Source organism: Schistocerca serialis, chromosome 8 (assembly GCF_023864345.2).
Source record: "Schistocerca serialis cubense isolate TAMUIC-IGC-003099 chromosome 8, iqSchSeri2.2, whole genome shotgun sequence".
Classification (NCBI taxonomy): Eukaryota; Metazoa; Arthropoda; class Insecta; order Orthoptera; family Acrididae; genus Schistocerca; species Schistocerca serialis.
In genome coordinates, this window is record NC_064645.1 from 386,768,509 (window position 1) to 386,790,105 (window position 21,597).

Here is a 21,597-nt window from a genome sequence, read left to right on the forward strand (position 1 = left end):
ACAGTGGCGATGTAGTTGATGGCAATGTTATGGAGATGGAAGACGAAGTAGATGCAGGTGAAATGGGAAATACGGCACTGTGTGAAGAATTTGACAGAGCATTGAAAGACCTAAGTCGAAACAAGGCCCCAGGAGGAGGAACTGCTGATAGTGTAGGAAAAGCCAGTCCTGACAAAACTCTACCATCTGGTGAGCAAGATGTATGAGACAGGCTAAATACCCTTAGACTTCAAGAAGAATATAATAATTCCAATCACAAAGAAAGCATGTGTTAATAGGTGTGAAAATTACCGAACTATCAGTTTAGTAAGTCATCGCTGCAAAATACTAACACGAATTCTTTACAGACGAATGGAAAGAATGGTAGAAGCCGACCTTGGGGAAGATCAGTTCAGATTCCGCAGAAATGTTGGGACACATGAGGCAATACTGACCCTACGAATTATCTTAGAAGCTAGAGTAAGGAAAAGCAAACATACGTTTCTAGCATTTGTAGACTTAGAGAAAGCTTTTGACAATGTCGACTGGAATACTCTCTTCCAAATTCTGAAGGTGGCAGGGATCAAATACAGGGAGCAAAAGGCTATTTACAATTTGTACAGAAACCAGATGACAATTATATGAGTGGAGGGGCATGAAAGGGAAGCAGTGGTTGGGAAGAGAGTGAGACAGGGTTGTAGCCTATCCCCGATGTTATTCAATCTGTATATTGAGCAAGCAGTAAAGGAAACAAAAGAAAAATTTGGAGTAGGAATTAAAATCCGTGGAGGAGAAATAAAAACTTTGAGGTTCGCCGATGACATTGTAACTCTGCCAGAACCAGCGAAGGACCTGCAAGAGCAGTTGAATGGAATGTACAGTGTCTTGAAAGGAAGATACAAGATGAACATCAACAAAGGCAAAACCAGGATAATGGAATGTAGTTGAATTAAATAAGGTGATGCTGAGAGAATTAGGTTAGGAAATGAGACACTTAAAGTAGTATATGAGTTTTTCTATTTGCGGAGCAAAATAACTGATGATGGTGGAAGTAGGCAGGATATAAAATGTAGACTGGGTATGGCAAGGAAAGCGTTTCTGAAGAAGAGAAGTTTGTTAATATCGAGTATAGATTTAAGTGTCAGGAAGTCTTTTCTGAAAGTATTTGTATGGAGTGTAGCCATGCATGGAAGTGAGACATGGACGAATAATAATTTAAACAAAAAGAGAATAGAAGCTTTCGAATTGTGATGCTACAGAAGAATGCTGAAGTTTCGATGGATAGATCACTTATATAATGAGGAGGTATTGAAGAGAATTGTGGAGAATAGGAATTTGTAGCACAACTTGACTAGGAGAAGGGATCGGTTGGTAGGACATGTTCCGGGGCATCAAGGGATCGCCAATTTAGTACTGGAGAGTGGCGTGGAGGGTAAAAATCGCGGAGGGAGACCAAGAGATGAATACACTACGCAGATTCAGAAGGATGCAGGCTGCAGTAGGTACTTGGACTTGCACAGGATAGAGTAGCGTGGAGAGCTGCATCAAACCAGTCTCAGGACTGAAGACCACAACAACAACGACCCACTTGTAAGGGTAGCAAGAGCCGACAAGTGCGAGAATTGTAGCACAATCAGCTTAACAGCTCATGCATCCAAGTTGTTGGTAAGAATAATATACAGAAGAATGGAAAAGAAAACAGACGATCTATTAGATGACGATCGGTTTGGCTTTAGAAAAGGTAAACGACCAGAGCGGCGGTTGTGACGTTGCGTTTGATAGCGGAAGCAAGACTAAAGAAAAACAAGATACATACATAGGATTTGTCGACATGGAAAAAGCTTTAGAAGTTATAAAATTGGGTAAGCTGTTCGAAATTCTGCGAAAAACATGTGTAAGCTATAGGGAAAGACGGGTGGTCTACAAACACGTAAAAGAACAAAGGGAACAACAAGAATAGAAGACCAACTACGAACTGCTGAGATTAAAGTGGGCGTAAGACAGGGATGTAGCCGTTCGCCTCTACTGTTCAATCTGTACATCGAAGAAACTATGATGGAAATAAAAGGAAGATTCAAGAGTGGGGTTAAAATTCAAGGTGAAAGGATATCAATGATGAGATTTGCTGATGGCATTTTTATCATCAGTGAAAGTGAATAAGAACTACAGGACAGGTTGAATGGAATGGTGAGTCTAATGAGTACAGAATATGGCTTGAGAGTAAATAACGCAAGTGATCATAAGTAGCAGAAATGAGAATAGCGAGAAACGTAATATCAAAAATGCTGAGTACTTCGTAATTTAAGGAATTCTGCTTCTTAGGCAGCAAAGTAAGCGAAAACAGAGAGCGAAAAAAAAATAGCTCTGAGCACTATGGGACTTAACTTCTGAGGTTATCAGTCCCCTAGAACATAGAACTGCTTAAACCTATCTAACCTAAGGACATCACACACATCCATGCCCGAGGCAGGATTCGAACCTGCGACCGTAGCGGTCGCGCGGGTCCAGACTGAAGCGCTTAGAACCGCTCGGCCACAGCGGCCGGCAACAGAGGGCGGAAGGAGGATATACAAAGTAGACTAGTTCTGACAAAAAAGTATTCTTGGCCAAGAGAAATGAGCTAGTATCAAACATATATCTTGATTTGAGGAAGAAACACTGTCGAGCAGTGGTCTCCACGCCGGCACAGACGGACCTGCACCACGCCAGCGATTCCTACTGTCATTAAGGAATGTAGTTTGACGATGTTGCTCTAGAAGATTAAAACCGGTCATCTAAAAGTAAAAATTAACAACTTAAATGTGATCACGATTGTGTTTATTACATAAGCTATAGAATAATGTTAAAACTTTGGTCGACTGATCAGCTTCTCCACAGAATTGGCGAAGAAAGAGCACGTGGAAAACAATGACAAGAAGAAGGAACATGATGACAGATCATTTGTTAAGACATATGGGAATAACTTACATGGTACTAGAGGGTGCTGAGAGTTTAAAAACTGTATAGGAAGACGGAGATTGGACTACATCCAGCAAATAACTGAGGGTATGGGTTGACATGGAAAGGTTGGAGCAGGAGAGGAATTCGTGGTCGGCCGCATCAAACCAGTCAGAAGACTGATGACAAGAGAAGGAGAAAAAAAAAAAAACAGAAAACTATGGGCATGATTGGTTCTCACTCCGTAATGGTCGGTTTTTAAATAAGAATAAATTGTAGAACTCTCTCTATGTATTAATGAGAAAAGCAAAATAATGTTAAGTTCGTCGCAGGTGCAGGCAGTCGAAATAATGTACCCCAGCTACAATTGTTTAAAACTCACAAACATATCTATTGTTGATAAATCACGCAAGTATTCGTAGGCTGGTGATAAACTACTACAAAATTAAGAGTATTTAACTTAGTTAGTGCCTCCAATGCAGTGGGTAGCATACACACTATCTAAAAAATAAAATACACAAAATTGATGGAAAACAAAGGCAGTATTCACTGCTAAAGTATAACGAAATCAGACTCTACTGTAGCTAAATCAATAAAAGCATAATTGACACCACATGTATCAATTCTAAGTGCCAAGGAGTAACGAGACATAATCAAAGCTCCTAGTGGCAAAATGAGCTACAATTTAGTTGTACAACTAATTCAGAGCCTAAATCAGCTTGACAAGCAAAATAACTGCAGAAGAAATGGCAGAAATAAACAGAGTCCTGACCATTGAAGAAAATCTCCAAATCCTATTGACCTGACGCGAAATATTTCAGCGCGTCACAACTAGCGGCACGAAAAAGGTATGCAGCTGGATCACAGCTGAGACAAGCATAGGTATAACGTCCTGGACTCAGACCCAAACTGAACGGACGATCCCGGCGGGGTCAGGGATTTTCTCTGCCTCGTGATGGCTGGGTGTTGTGTGATGTCCTTAGGTTAGTTAGGTTTAAGTAGTTCTAAGTTCTAGGGGACTGATGACCATAGATGTTAAGTCCCATAGTGCTCAGAGCCATTTGAACCATTTTTTTGAACGGACGAGCGAGATGAAAGCTGCGGTTTCATTGACACTGCTAACCCATCCACAGAAAAACGATGCATCTACGTCGCTTAATGACTCCTACCCACACTTCGAAAGTCACCGTGTAGTGCATGGCGGAGGGTACCTTGTACCACTACTAGTTATTTCCTTTCCTGTTACAGTTGCAAAACAGAGCGAGGGAAAACGACTGTCTGCCTTCGTACGCGCCCTAATTTCCCTTGTCTTGGATTCGTGGTCCTTACGCGAAATGTTCGTTGCTAGCAGCAGAATCGTTAAGCAGTCAGCTTCCTATACCGCTTCTCTAAACTTTCTCAGCAGTGTCCCTCGAGAACAACGTTTCCTTCCCTTCATGGATTCCCATTTGTGTTCCTTGAACATCTCCGTAGTACTTGCGTATTAGCTGGACCTATCGTTTACAAATCTAGCAACCCGCCTGTGATCTCCTTCGATGTCTTCCCTACATCAGACCTGGTGGGCGTCCCAGACACTGGAACAGTACTCAAGAATGGGTCGCACTAGTGTTCTACAAACAGTCTTTTCACAGGTGAACCACACTTCAAAAATTCTCCCAAGAAAGAGACGTCGACCATTCGCCTTCCCTCACATGTTCGTTCCATTTGATATCGCTTTGCAAACTTAAGCCTAGACATTAAAGCCCGCATCTCGTGGTCGTGCGGTAGCGTTCTCGCTTCCCCCGCCCGGGTTCCCGGGTTCGATTCCCGGCGGGGTCAGGGATTTTCTCTGCTTCGTGATGGCTGGGTGTTGTGTGATGTCCGTAGGTTAGTTAGGTTTAAGTAGTTCTAAGTTCTAGGGGACTGATGACCATAGATGTTAAGTCCCATAGTGCTCAGAGCCAGCCTAGACATTAAATCAGTCTGACTGCGTCAAGTAGCTCACTAAAAATGCTGTATACGAATATTATGGGATTGTTTCTCGTATTCATCAGTATTAACTTACATTTTTCTACTTTCAGAGCTAACTACCGTTCATCACACCAACCAGAAACTTTGTGTAAGTCAACGTGTATCTTTCTACAGTCACTCAACGACTGCACCTTCCCTTACAATACAGCATCATCAGCGAAAAGGCGCACATTGCAGCTCAAACAGTCCGTTGGGTCGTATATTTATAAGGATGAACATTAATAAAACCGACAAACTGCAGGGACGGATTCCTGACTGGAAATTAAGGGAAAAAACGGTCCTATGAACATGTGTCCGGAAATGGACGGTGCATGCAAGGACAACAAATCGTCCCAGAACACGGTACCTGTTCATAGCTGCATTGCATCCGCGTCACAGCAGTTGCTCCAAGTGTCTTCCATGGGATACAATACGCACGTTCACACGTCGCATCATCGTACTTTGGCCTACGCTATGTTGGCGTGCCACTTGCCTGGGGCTTGGGTGTGTTGTTCGTCTTAATATCCGGTAGAACCCGGTCCTCGAAATTGGTGTGCGCACAGTCCGTCACTTCCCTGAACGTTCGTCTGTCTGAAAAGGCCCGTGATCACACACGGCCAAAAGTGGCTTGACATGTTGTGCGAGTGGTTGGTATCGTCAGGGTACTTGTTTTGGTACAGCTGTGCTGCTCTCAACTGTTTCTATCTGCTGGGTCGTATACAAACACCATTACAGCTTGTTCCCGACGTGAATATCGGACGATTCTGTTGCTTACAGTGCGCTGCATCAATCACACAGCCTGCAACCCACAAGATACACTCACTACGTGGTCACAGTATATATCATTCGTCAGCGCCATCTACTGTAGCAACGACGCATTTTCGAACACATGTTCATAGGACCTTTTTTCCTCCATTTACAGTCAGGAATCCGTTCCTGCAGTTGGTCGGTTTTATTAACGTTCACCCTGTACAGAGAATTATAGCGGTCCTGTCAAACTTCCCTGTGGCACTCTTGACAATACCCTTGTCTCTGATGAACACGTGCAGTCGAAGACAACGTACTGCATTCTGTTACTTAAGATTTCATGCTATCAACATCCGAATTTAGAGCTTCTACATATAAATGTCATCAGAAATCGGATGCATCTGCTGAGTCATGCTAACAATCTTAACAAAATCCATATATTACGCTTTACAGTACGTGCAGTAGCTTGCCCAAGAATTAATATTAAACAATTATGAGTTTTTGTTTCTGTGCTCAAAACCACTTCATCTTCGTTACAAGACGAACTAATGTGGCACGACGGTATTAGTTTATGAATTATGGGCAAAGCGATGCGAATTAATAAATAATTAATTAAAAGAAATTATTAGAAACATAAATCTAAAAATCAAGTATTGTATGTGGGATGTAATCATGTCTAGCAACACATACCGTCATGTTAATTGTGTAGGTGTGTTCGATTAAATAATACAGTTATTTTAATTAAAAATTCAATTATAAAGTGTTATAAACCAATTTATTACGTAACGAAGCATGTGAGCAGGTCAGTCGATGCACATTGAGGAGCAGTACAATTTGATAGGTCAATCTCTTTGATACCACCAAACTTATTAATTAATTTATCATGTATTAAATTTCAGTTATACACATCTTCTCAGCGCTGTAGCTTCCCCCACACATTCATTACGGAGCATATCTGCATGTCAGCACAGTCGCCTTCACCTCCCCTTTAATCTGACGTACCGCGCCTCTCTATATGTAAAATCACCCATGCTCAGATACCGTGCATTATGTCAAAACGTCGACACACGAAAGTTTATTTCTGTCAGTCTGTCACATCTCCATGTAGACCCATCCTACGGCGCTGATACGTACGACAGAATAGCGCGCGCTTACACACACACACACACACACACATACACACACACACACACAATTGCATTGTCACCATTTACCTTAGGTGTCAAACGCCACATGATCACCAGGTGTCACTTCTACGAGGGTATGCTCGAAAGAAATGCCTCAGAATTTTTTATGTGAAAACTTTTGAAGCTTTTTAAATAAAAAACCTTCATTCTTCATGTCTACATACCTGCAGCGCTCTGCCGCTTGGGGGCTCCGAATCGTTGCACCTAATGTAACTACGAGTATGTCGGTACTTGGGAAACAGTTTCGAATTCAAAGAGTCCGTCGACACACGGCGCACCTTCTCCTTCAGCACGACGATGCCAGGCCAGAGACGGACGCTGCGACACCTGCAACAATCCGACACCTTGGGTTCGCTGTCACCGATCACCCTCCATACAGTCCCGACTTGGCCACATCCGACGTTCATCTGTTTCCAAAACTTACAGAACGCCTTCGAGTACTTCATTTTGATAGTGATGATGCTGTGCAAGCAGAGGTGGGGTTGTGGCTCCGCCGACAAAGTCTACAGTGACGGTACCAACAAACTGGACTCTCGCTGGGAGAATGTTTTCATCGCCAGGAAAACTATGTTGAAAATAAATATATTGACACGAAGAATAAATATGTAGAATGTTAATGAAGTTCGTTTTGTTTGAAAAACTTTAAGAGTTTGCATATTAAAAACTCGGAGTCATTGCTTTTCAGCACACCCTCATAGTATAAGTGAGGTACCAGCAAATTTCCTTTTCTGATTAGCAGCTTTTTTTCTAATTTAACGATTAAATTTTGCTATCATCAACATAAATAACATTAAGCATTATGATCATTTAACGAAGTTAGTAACACTTTGTTAGATAAGCTTGTATCCACAGGAACAATACAAGTAACACTGAGGTGACAGAAGTCATGGGGTACCTCTTAATATTGTCTCTGTTCTCCTTTTACTTCACGTAGCGCAGCAACTCTACGGGGCATGGACTCTAAGAGCCATTGAAGTCCCTTGCAGGAACGCTGAGCCATGCTGCCTCTATAACCGATAATAATTGCGAAAGTGTTGCGGGTGCACGATTTTGAGCACGAACTGATCTCTCGATTATGTCCCATAAATGTCTGATTGGATTTATGTCGGGCGATATGGGTGGCCAAATAATTGGCTGGAATTGTCCGGAACGTTCTATCAAACCATTCGTGATCAATTGCGGCCCGGCGACATGACATCCTTGTTTGGGAACATAAAGTCCATGAATGGCTGCAAACGGTCTTCGATTAGCCGAACATTTCCAGTCAATGATCGATCCAATTGGACCGTAGGACCCAGTTTATTCCATGTAAACACTGTGGTGTCCTGCCCACTCGTCTCATATGGGGTGCCTAAGAGATGCTGCATTGTCGGAATGCTATACAACAATTCAAGCACCAGCCGGAGAGGCCGAGGGGTTCTAGGCGCTACAGTCTGGAACCGCGCGACCGCTACGCTCGCAGGTTCCAATCCTGCCTCGGGCATGGATGTGTGTGATGTCGTTAGGGTTAGTTAGGTTACAGTAGTTCTACGTTCTAGGGGACTGGTGACCTCAGATGCTAAGTCCTATAGTGCTCAGAGCAATTTGAACCATTTGTTGAAAGGCCTTGATACGCCTGGGCATTGAGTCAAACAGAGCTTGGATGGCGTGTACAGATACAGCTGCCCATGCAGCTTCAACACGATGCCACAGTTCATCAAGAGTGGTGCCTGGCGTATTGTGACGAGCCAGTTGCTCGGCCACCATTGACCAGACGTTTTCAGTTGGTGAGAGATCTGGAGAATGTGCTGACCAGGGCAGCAGTCGAACATTTTCTGTATCCAGAAAGGCCCGTACAGGACCTACGGACATGCGGTCGTGCATTATCCTGCTAAAATGTAAGGTTTCGCAGGGATCGAATGAAGGGTAGAGCCACGGGTCGTAACACATCCGAAATGTAACGTCCACTGTTCAAAGTGCCGTCAATGCGAACAAGAGGTGATCGAGACGTGTAACTAATGGCACCCCATACCACCACGTCGGGTGATACGCCAGTATGGCGATGACGAATACACGCTTCCAATGTGCGTTCACCGCGATGTCGCCAAACACGGATGCGACCATCATGATGCTGTAAACAGAATCTGGATTCACCCGAAAAAATGACGTTTTGCCTTTCGTGCACCCAGGTTCGTCGTTGAGTCTGTGATGCAGCGTCAAGGGTAACCGCAGCCGTGGTCTCCAAGCTGATAGTCCATGCTGCTGCAAACGTCGTCGAACTGTTCGTGCAGATGGTTGTTGCCTTGCAAACGTCCCCATCTGTTGACTCAGGGATCGAGACGTGGCTGCACGATCCGTTACAGCCATGCGGATAAGGTGCCTGTCATCTCGACTGCTATTGATACGAGGCCGTTGGGATCCAGCACGGCGTTCCGTATTACCCTCATGAACCCACCGATTCCATGTTCCGCAAACAGTCATTGGATCTCGACCAACGCGAGCAGCAATGTCGGGATACGATAAACCGCAATCGCGATAGGCTACAATCCGATCTTTAGCAAAGTCGGAAACGCGATGGTACGCATTTCTCCTTCTTACACGAGGCATCACAACAACGTTTCACCAGGCAACGCTGGTCAACTTCTGTTCGTGTTGTAAGTAGGCTGTTTAGGTTTTTTTATTGGTAACGCCACCTCTGTATGAAAATCACTGGCTGTGCTGTGTGCAGTCTGCGGCTGCTTTGCATTGTTGTCTGCCATTGTAGTGTTGGGCAGCGGCAGCTGGATGTGAACAGCGCGTAGCGTTGTGCAGTTGGAGGTGAGCCGCCAGCAGTGGTGGATGTGGGGAGAGAGATGGCGGAGTTTTGAAATTTGTCATGAACTGCTATATTTATATATGATGATATCAAGGTAAATACATGTTTGTTCTCTATTAATATCTTTCATTTGCTAACTATCCCTATCAGTAGTTAGTGCCTTCCATAGTTGGAATCTTTTATTTAGCTGGCAGTAGTGGCGCTCGCTGTATTGCAGTAGCTTGAGCAGCGAAGATTTTTGTGAGGTAAGTGATTTGTGAAAGGTATAGTTTAATGTTAGTCAGGGCCATTCTTTTGTAGGGAATTTTGAAAGTCAGATTGCGTTGCGCTAACAAAATATTGTGTGTCAGTTTAAGCACAGTCGTGTATAATTGTTCAAAGGGGACGTTTCATATGTCGACCCTTAGCCGAGGATACCTCACTGGAATCTTCTGATTTTTTTTTCTTGTAGTTTGTGTAATTAGTGTAGCTTTTGTTTATTGCTAGCGCATAATTGTGGAGAAAATCTCCTTTGTAGTTGCAGTCTTTCATTGTTGTACAGTAAAACAGTTGTGGTATGCATGTAGATTAGCACCAAGTATTTCCCAGCTGCAATTAACTAGATATTATTTTCAGTGTTATGTTAACGTGTTCTCTTATTTTTGCTCTTCAAATTGTGCTTTTCTGTGTTATCGTGAAATATTGTGACAATAATGGCGTGTGAAAAACGTAATACTAGGTTCCAAAGTAAATTGAGAAATGACAGTGAAGACGAAAGCAGTGTGTTAGCGCCGCAGAGTAATGAATTAACTAATGTTCAAAGTAGTAATTTGGTAATTGTGCATAGGGAAATGGAGCGGGCGGCAAACTATGGTGTAGACAGTGAAACAATTAGAGAACAAGGAAGCATTATCGATCGATCGGTCGGCAACAGCTCGCCTCAGGAATCCGAAATGACAGGAAACAATCTCGCAAATACTGTAGATTCAGGTTTTGGATCCTCACCGTTTTCTCAAATAAGTCAAGACACATTTTCTGCTTGTCAAAATGTGAATGTTTCCGGTGCAAATTCACTGCCGAAAAGCACTGAGGAACATGTTCCAGACACCAGTGCATTGTTATTACAATTAATACAGCAAATGGGACAAACACAGCAAAAGCTTCAAAAGTTAGACACAATGGAACAAAATCTTCGAAAGTTAGATACAGTGGAACAAAATCTTAAAAAGTTAGACACAATGGAACAACATCAGAGACAAACACAGCAACAGTTAGACACAATGGAACAAAATCTTCAAAAGTTAGACACCACACTTGAACAAACACGTGAAGATTTAACTACTGAGTTACATAACATTGAATCGAAATGTTAAAAAGTCTGTAATGACATAAAAACACAAATTTGTGAGCATTTTCAACCTATTTTTTTTTTTTTTGCGGCATGAAAATGCATTACAGAATCACGAAGCAGCCATAAAAGAACTGCAAACCATTGTTCATGAAAATCATGAGACCTTGTGGGCTAAAATTGACTCAGTTGCATCTACCGATTCGGTTACGCAACTTGCAAAAACTCAGGAAAACTTAAAGGACACAGTAGATTCGATTTCAACACAAATGGACACTCTGAAACTTGGTTCAGAAAAACGCACTGAGGAAATGTGTTCACTATCGGAGAAAGTAGCCGAACTTTCGGATCAGGTCACTAACTTATCTACAAAGGTAGATGTTGATCTGAATGACACAAGACCTGTAGCCTTCACTGACACAGAAGAGTATGAACAAATTAGAAAATTCAAACAGAATCAAAATCAAATCAATACACAGTACAAAAGAGAAATCTGGGAAGTACAAGATCAGCTGACACAGGTAATACAAGAATTACGTATTTCAGAGGATACTTGCGCCCCAATACGGGAAGAGGGACACAGAAATACGGAACAGCCACAAAATAATAACACAGGGCATTTCGGAAATTATGAAAGAAATTGGCAAGCCGCATTGGATTTTGAGATGGAACCGCCGACACGACGTAACAATGACCGATATGCGACTCGCCGACATGATGATTTTGACTATAAGCTGTTCATTACTACACATAAATTCAAAACATTTAAGAATTCTGGCAACGACATTCATCCACAAGCATGGCTTCATCAATTCTCTCATTGTTTTCCTCCCAACTGGTCATTAGAGCACAGATTAGAATTTATGTGTGGCTACTTAGAGAATGAACCAGCTGTAAGAGTGCGATCGGTCATTCACGATTGCCACAGTGAAGGAGAGTTTTACCATGCCTTCCTCTCAGCATATTGGTCTCAAGCCACACAAGACCGAGTAAAACATAGCATCATAATGATGAAACGTTTCGAACAATCTGAATTTTCCAGTCTTATGAAATATTTTGAAGACATGTTGCATAAGAATCAGTATCTTTCAAACCCATACAGCCCCTCAGAACTCATCCGCATTTGCTTAATCAAACTGCCTGAACATTTACGACATATTATTTTGGCAGGACGCTGCAAAGACGACATTGAAGCATTTCAGGGACTGTTACAAGAACTGGAAATTGACACAGACAGTCGCCGGATGCGAAAACAGGAAAACAATCACTACAGGTCACATACGTCACAATTCCGTGATGACAGAAACAATAACTGGACACGACAAGGCTATTCTCACAACGCAAATCGTGACCAAAACGGACACCACCCATATGACAACCGTTGGCAGAGTAGTAATAACTACAGGGAAAGATCACCTCTCCGTGGTAATGACTATCACAGAGACAATAAGAGTAACAGACAATATGGGAACCAAAATAAATACTATCAAGGGGGACAGAATAACTTTAGACGCAACGGACCAGCGCGCAGTTACGATTCAGGGAGAAATTCTCCACCACTTAACCGACAAGAAAGAAACTACAGGAACTACCGACATGACGACAGACGATATAATCATAACGACAGACCTGAATTTCATCAGAACTGGCGGGATTCAAACAGGGCAGGGCCTTCTCGTCAGAGTGAATTTGTATAAGTTAGGTCTCCCAATCCCAATAACGGCGCGCGCCAACAAAGAGACAGACAATGACTCGCACCACAGGCAGCCGCGCGCGCCGGCTGGCTCAGAGAAAAATAACATAGACGCTAACCTTGAGAAAAATTTTAGCATTCCTTACCGACGTATAAAACATGACAATTGCTTTTCAGTTGAAAGTCTGCGTACTAGGAAGAGTAAAAGTTTACACCACATTTCACATGTAAAACCGTTAATTGAAAGATAATCTACTTTTTAACTTTGTCTTTGCCATAAAACTTTTCACTTCACATTTCTAGTATGCTTTTCAGACTTAAGAAACTGTTAACATGCAACAATGTTTGAAGTTAAATATCCAGTCAAGAACGAAGAGAACTTATTGAAACAGAAATGACGAATGCATTGTTATAGTGAACAGACATCACAGTGTTATTGTGTGTGTACATTCTTGCTTGTTAGTTGCACGATTATGGAACGACTATAAGGCTTACATACTTAGAACATTTACCAGTACTGCTAATGAGATTTTAATGCAACATTTTGGTGTACTTGAAAATATATTCTGGATTTAAAGTACTTTCAGTGAGATACCAGATGGCACAGTGGTTAGTTTATGTGACAGCTACACGATTTTATTACGACGCTACTAATGAGTGACAATTTACAATGTTGCTTTTGCAGTGTTTCTGTTTTATATCTGCACAGTTTTCTGTTTTATTCTGGAAAGTAAAACAGGTTTTAGTAGTAACTTTTGTGGTATAGCTACAATGAGACTGCCTTTTCTGTAGCACAACAATACGTTACAGCACAGTACTTTCTTCATCACGGCAATAAGCGTAATAACTAAGATATCTATACGCAAAGCGTTTCACTTTTGTTTATCATGAGGTAAGTACATTGACTTCTACAGAACTTAGCTTTCAGAGGACGATAACTATGACACTTCCATAGAGATTATCTTACAATAAGACGCACAGTATAGCGCTACAGTACACGTATTTCAGTGATTAATTTTGTACTTAAAACATTTATTCTTAAAGATATTTGAAGTACAATGATACAAAGGTTTTCCGTGATACATTTCATTCCATTGCTGTAATCTGTAACACCTGAGGGTATAATTACATTAATCCTCAGGGGGGTACACGCTTACTTTGTGTACCATGTGTGTGGCAACCACAAGGAACCCTAGCTAATATGGTATTTGCTTATACAACTTTACACATCGGTACCATATTTCTCTAACACACAAATTACACAGCTATCTGATCATTTAACTGAGAGATAAACATTTTTTTACTACATCAGTGTCACATGTTTACGCAATTACACAGTTGGATAACTTCACACTTTTGAAATTGTATTTTGTCTGTACTTTGTGAAATGCTCATATTTTTTCGGAACCATTGTGATACTATGAGAGCTTTGAATGATATATTTGGTAAGGGAGCATGATTTTAAAGTACGTTTGAGGTAGATGACACTATTGAAATGAGCAGAGAATTTTTTTTAGGTTTTTAAATTGTTGGAGGAAGCTACGACGATTTTGAGAATTGACTGAGATGTTATGATATTATTACGACGACGATGTGTGCTATGCTGTTGAGATATGTTTATGATCAATAAGATGATGCTACCGTATATGAGGAATAAGAAATATGTTGGAAACCAAGAAGCGTACTTTAAGAGTTATGAAATGTGCGTAAATGTGTGACTGTATCACAATGCTGACGAATATTTTATTTGGACACTTATATTTATAGGGTTTTGTTTCTACACATTTGCAACGCAAATTCTCGACCCGTGAAATTTTGTATATGAGACTGTCACAGTAGCGGAAACTGCTGTCGTAAATATTTCCGTAAGGAAGTTAAGTGACCACCTGCACGTAATGCGTCGTGGGCGCGCAGCTGTGTCAGATGCCGGGAGAACAAGTCATTAGTGAGTGCCTCATCAGAAGCACAGGTAGAAGAAAAGAAAGGGGAGGCCATTGTCCTCGCTATTGACATTTCCTTGTTGAAAGTATACTGTGGAGCTCGTAATTTATGATATTTACTAAAATGCCTAATGAAATGATTAGAAATATTTTACATCTATTGTCTTTGTAGTTAAGAGATTGCTCATTTTGTTTAATATCTGGTTTCCAGCTGTGTTGCAGCATTGGTTTTATAAAATAAACTTAAATGCATCTGCTAATGTGAACACTTTCTGTCAACAGATTTATTAAATAAGTATTTTCTGATCCACATTCTTCGAAAAAGGAGCTCTTGGAATGGAGAGAACAATAAGAAGGGACTAATAACAGTAACTGCATACATAATATTCTTTTCAAGTACATGGTAATATTTCTTTTACAATAAGTTGTTGTGGTGCACCACTTTAATTACATAGACATTAAGATGTGAATATACATTTCCCTTATCTGCATTGTTGTTTTTACTGTAATATTTTTTCTGCTTGAGCTATGTCATGTTTAGGTATAAGTTGCTGCTGTTTGCAGGCATAGTGTTATTGAATTTGACTTTACATTATTCTGTTAAGCCAATTTTACTAACGATTTATTTTTATTGTTTGCTGCACATTGCCTTAGATTAGTTGTAATATTACAATTGCATTGCTAATTTCTTAATGCTGCTTGCTTCGCAAATCTGCGTTTTCTTTCATTGCTGTTTATATTAATTGTTTTATGTGATGCTGCATTGCCTCGTCCCTTAGTTTAGCATCTGAGCTCAGTAGATTTAGGTTAGCTTAAGTGGAGTAGACTATATAAGAAACTAACTATTATAAATTTATAAGAAATGCATTGAGAAGCTATCAGAAAATGGTCTGGCAAAATAAAAAGGATACTGTACAGTGGAGAAAAACTATTATTGACAGAGGATGTGAACAGAATACAGAAAGCAGGGAGAAAAACTATTTTTGACAGAGGATGTGAACCAAATACAGAAGGCAGGCTTAGATAGGACTTTTGGGAATAATGATGGATGAAGGGAGATCTCCAAGAAGCAAAGAAAGTTTTGTTTGCAAAATACTGCGATGAAACAAACCCTGTCCTTTCCTTTTGTGTTATCCCACTATGTGTTTGGGTACCCTTGTGTATATATGTTCTTCCTATCTTTATATGTTTACCTCATAAGACTTATGTTGTAGAATTTTTCTCATACTCAGCTACATGAACTATGATGAGGAATACTGTTATCCTCAAATATAATTTGCATTAATAATATGTTATTTACTTTGTAAAGAGGTTTAGACATTATTAATTCTGTTCTGTTTTAATGCTCATGTGTGAAGTTGTTGTTTCCAAAGCTATTCTGATCTTTATGTAGGTACTTATAATTCCTGTAACACTGATGTATATGTTATTTCTATTCTTTTGTAACGCCTGTTTTACTACAAATGTTATCTGTATTGTTATGTTCTTTAATGATGTATTTTGTACCTTTGTAATTGTATTCTCATGTTATAAAATTGTAATTGACACCAGTTCATCTTATTATTAACTTGTAAGTTGCATTTCACTGCACACGTTTCTGTTGGTCATAGTATATGGACAATATGTGAGAAGTAGGGACTGTTAGTGTTTGCACATGTGTTAATACTTCAGCAAGGGACTGGATAACAGCATTGTTGGTTCTAAGGACATTTCAAAAAAAAAATTTTGTGAGTGCACAAGTGGTGGTTCATGGACTTGCTATATTATCCGCAAGACTCTTCAATGGTGATTGTGCACCTGCACAGTCACAACAGATGGCTGCTGGCTATCTCTACAAGGACCCACCAGTACCATAATCTCTACAAGGACTACAGTGGGTCTACATTTTTGATGATCCATCAATACCATTATTTCTACAAGTACTGCAGTGGGTCTGCACCTCTGGTGGCCCACCAATACCGTAATCTCTACCAGGTCTACAGTGGGTCTGCTTTGTGATGACCTACCTACCAATATTCTTCAAAACGTCGAATGACTCTGCTGTGGGTTTGCTCTGTTGTAGCCCATTACCTGTGTGCTTGTCGAGAGTCAGCGCTGTCTTTCCGTTGGAAGGACAACACTACTTCTTCAAGACTGCATGGAAATCCACTACTTCTGTGTGCATTTTCTTTTACTGCTCAGACTTTGAGAAAAACTCTGCATTTTTACTGTGATGAACAATCTGGACTGTCTTTATGGACTGTGAGAAATTTTTAGCTTTTGACCAACATTGTATCAATAAGTGTGTGCATTTGATTTCTTTGTTATTGTAATTATGAAAAATTTTTTTCAAATCTGTATTGGCCACTGCCCAATCCAATTTGTAAAATTTTTTGCGGGGAGCATGGGGGCTATGTAAGTAGGCTGTTTAGGTTTTTTTATTGGTAACGCCACCTCTGTATGAAAATCACTGGCTGTGCTGTGTGCAGTCTGCGGCTGCTTTGCATTGTTGTCTGCCATTGTAGTGTTGGGCAGCGGCAGCTGGATGTGAACAGCGCGTAGCGTTGTGCAGTTGGAGGTGAGCCGCCAGCAGTGGTGGATGTGGGGAGAGAGATGGCGGAGTTTTGAAATTTGTCATGAACTGCTATATTTATATATGATGATATCAAGGTAAATACATTGTTTGTTCTCTATTAATATCTTTCATTTGCTAACTATCCCTATCAGTAGTTAGTGCCTTCCATAGTTTGAATCTTTTATTTAGCTGGCAGTAGTGGCGCTCGCTGTATTGCAGTAGCTTGAGCAGCAAAGATTTTTGTGAGGTAAGTGATTTGTGAAAGGTATAGTTTAATGTTAGTCAGGGCCATTCTTTTGTAGGGAATTTTGAAAGTCAGATTGCGTTGCGCTAACAAAATATTGTGTGTCAGTTTAAGCACAGTCATGTATAATTGTTTAAAGGGGACGTTTCAGTGTATGAGAAATCGGTTGCAAACTTTCCTCATGTCAGCACGTTGTAGGTGTCGCCACCGGCGCCAACCTTGTGTGAATGCTCTGAAAAGCTAATCATTTGCATATCATAGCATCGTCTTCCTGTCGGATAAATTTCGCGTCTGTAGCACTTCATCTTCGTGGTGTAGCAATTTTAATGGCCAGTAGTGTATACATAAAGTTCATGCAAGTTTGACAGACGTTTTGTGGATCAGCTATTGTAGCGTTCTCTGCTAGGCCGTGTTAATACTCTGCGAATACTGTCCACTAATGTTCGGCCGAGGCTGGCAGGAACAGCGCTTATATTCACTTCGGCTAGATGCCGCTCCTGTCGTGGTGAGCCAACGTCGTCTCACTGCCCACTCTTCTCTTGCGTTCTTCATCTTCGTTCCGGCGCTTGTGGTTACACCAGAACAAACGCATCCCACACTATTCTGGAGCCACCACCAGCTTGCACAGCGCGTCAGTGACAAGTTGGGTTCATGGCTTCGTGGGGTCTGCGGCAGAGTCGAACCTTACCATCAGCTCTTAGAAACTGAAATCGGGACTCATCTGGGCAGGCCACAATTTTCCAGTCGTCTAGGGTCCAACCGATAAGGTCAAGAGCGCAGGAGAGGCCCTGCTGGCGATGTCGTGGTGTTAGCAAAGTCACTCACGTCATTCGTTTCCTGTCATAGCCCATTAACGACAAATTTCGCTGCACTGTACAAACTAATACTTTCGTCATAAGTCCCACACTGGTTTCTGGGGTTATTTCACGCAGTCTTGCTTGTCTGTTAGTACTGACAACTCTACGCAAACGCAACTGCTGTCTGTCGTTAAGTGAAGGGTGCCAGTCAGTACGTTTCCCGTGGTGCTGGGTAATGCCTGAAATTTGGTATTTTCGACACGCTCTTGACACTGTGGATCTCGGAATTTCCTAACCATATCCTATATGGAATGATCCATGCGTCTAGCTCCAAGTACCATTCCGCGTTCAAAGTCTGTTAATTCCCGTCGCGCCGACGTAATCACGTCGGACACCGTTTCACATAAATCGCCTGGATACAAATGACAATTCCACCGACGCACTGCCCATTCATAACTTCTGTATGCAATACTACTGCTATCTGTATATGTGCACATTGCTATCATATGGTTCAAATGGCTCTGAGCAGTATGGGATTTAACTTCTGAGGTCATCAGTCCCCTAGGACATAGAACTACTTAAACTTTACTAACCTAAGAACATCACACACGTTCATGCCCAAGGCAGGATTCGAACTTCCGACCGTAGCGATCGCGCGGTTCCAGACTGTGTAATGGTACTTTGACTTCCGCGCCTCTGCCAATACAAAGATATAATTTACGATCACGCACGCAGAAGAGCGCTGCGCCAGCGACCGACTTTTATAAATAATTTTGTTCGTCTTTTTACTTTTGCGTAGGTTTTTGTTTTTAACAACTAATTGATGACTCTCTCTTGTCTTCATACGAAAGACGTGTATTTTTCGGCGATGTGTTGAATGTGCTTTCGGGTGGTTATTAAAATTATATTACAAAGCGAGGTTGTTTCAATAGTGATTCGAGGTGGTTACTGCCAATTTGTAAATTGATCATGACAGTGACAACTTGAAGAAGTTTTCAACAGACGGAGAAAAGTGGATGACGGATCGTCCTACAAGAGAAATTAGGAGGACAGCCATGAAGACTATATTGTAATTAATACTGCGTATCTAACAAGATTATAAGGTAAATTTCAATTAGTTTCTGATGCTATTTCCGTACAGTCGCTTTTTGTAGTGTTGCCGACCTGGTCTGCCATGCACGCTCAAATTACAGCACGATCTCAATCAATAATACGAAGTCCGCCTAATCCGTAACTGAAACCACCAAAATTCAAAACCCAATCAGTTTTCCTATTTTATATTTTTCACGGCAGAACCCCGAGGATAAGGAAACACTACAATTGGCGTCCTGGTGACAGGACTTACAATCGCCGGATTTGATACAAGTGCAGTTATTATAAATTTTGGACATTTTATCTAATTTGAACCACTTAATAGCATCAGAAAATGAATTTGGACTAAGTCTCATTCATTTCAATTGTAATGTTACGCGCATGAAATTTACAACAATATTGTTTTCCTTGTTATTAATTCGTGTTAATTTTCATTTTCATGCTGAGGAAATTAATTTGGTAAAAAAAAGGGAAAAGGATAATGTTCCATAAAATAATTTGCACGGACGCAAAATAAAAATTTTGGATTGAAAACTGTATATTTGAAGCTACATTTGCGACATAAGACTGAAGAACAAAAATAAAAAATTGGTGAGTACAGAAATTTACATTTTTTCCAGTTTCAAGCAGCCATCTGTACTTCCTTTATTCCGATCCATTTATTTCGAAATTATTTTTTCAAATTGTAGTTGAAATTGATTTACTACTATTATTGCAAATGATAAATGAAGAGCATATTCACAGTTATTTATTTGTGAGAGGGAAATTTCAGTACCAGTTTAATAATCCAAATTCTAATTAGAAATCATATAGAAATATCCATTTCCATAAGAGAAATTTCAGATTTCAACATATCATATTTGAAAAATTTTTTTTTTTTTTGCCATTGGAAAATTTTATTTGCAATTAATTACGAAAATCGCAAGATGGACGCTAGACTCGTAGAAATTGTTTCCACGGACGAGCTTAGTGAAAGTGAAACATTGCAAAACATGTCCGACAGTCAAATGAATATTGAACTTAATTGTGAGGATGTTCAAGACATAATTTTACCGGATTGATTAAGACAACAACCCCTATATTTAAACAGATATACAGGCGAATGGAGAGTGAGTACTACGCAACAAAACGTGACATTGACAACGTCAACTTCAGAACCAGACATCAATCAGACACAAAAAAATGACTAAACTAAGACACAGGACTCTGACATGCTCAGCCAGATTCTGAAGTTACTTGGTGACCAGAACAGAAAATTTGACAAAAGATCTGACGCTTTAGACGAGAAAAATGACAATTTAAATCGTGACATTGGGAAATTTGACACTAAATTCGATGAAGTGACACGGGACATAAAACAAAATTTTGAAAAACAATCGAGACAAATTGCCGACTTGACTGAAACCACCAGTAGTCCTTGAGGGAAATTTACTGACTTATCAGACAAGGTTACGAGACAAGAAAAGGTATTTGTAGAATTCAGTGACGAGACAAAAACTGACTTACAACGATGTAATGAGAAATTGTTAACAGTAGTTTTTGAACAACAGAAAACCAGTACCCAAGTTGACGAATTACGACAGTCACACAATTCCATAAAAACAAACCAAGAACACTTAGACCTGACGATTACAGACCTTTCAGACAGATTAAATGATGTAACATTGGAGCAGAAATCCTTACAGGAAAAGTTAGAAAAACTTGAAGACAGAGCAGATGTAGCATCTTTAAAGAATGACACAACTCTAGTAGAGAAACTTGTACATGAATGCAAATTATGTGATGATTATTTAGATGAGAAGTTTGAGACAATTACACAGATCATTTTACATAAGACAATGGAACAAGTAAAGGGAGAAACAGTTAATATTCAGAAAGAAACTGTAATACCAAGTTTGTCAGTGTTACCAAAACCCATAACAGGCAACCAAAAGACAAATGAGAATCATAATAATGCTAGACCCAGCACACAGCCGAAAATAGAATTACCAATGAGAGAAGCTAATCCCAATGAACCATTTTCAATGCTACCACAAGATCAAAATTACTATCAGACATCACCACATACCATGCACAGTTTGACACAAAATGTAGGACCCATAATACCATCTGGAGTAGCTGATGAAACATTAGTATGACATGGATACTTTCAGACATTTTCATGTGATGAGAAAGACAAAGTGCATCCGATTGTTTTCATCCGCTCTTTTGATGGTATTTTCCCGAGACATTGGTTAGAAGCCGATAAAATTCGATATGTTACAAATTTGTTACGTGGAAGAGCAGCTAAGTGGGGAGCAGCAATGAAAAGACGATG

General features: G+C 40.6%; 1 long non-coding RNA gene across 1 annotated transcript in view; it reads left to right on the forward strand.

Annotated features, from left to right (window-relative positions):
• LOC126416417 (uncharacterized) overlaps positions 1 to 21,597 on the forward strand; it is a 1,461,459-nt gene that overhangs the window by 1,399,698 nt on the left and 40,164 nt on the right. The gene's annotated exons all lie outside the window — the stretch shown is intronic.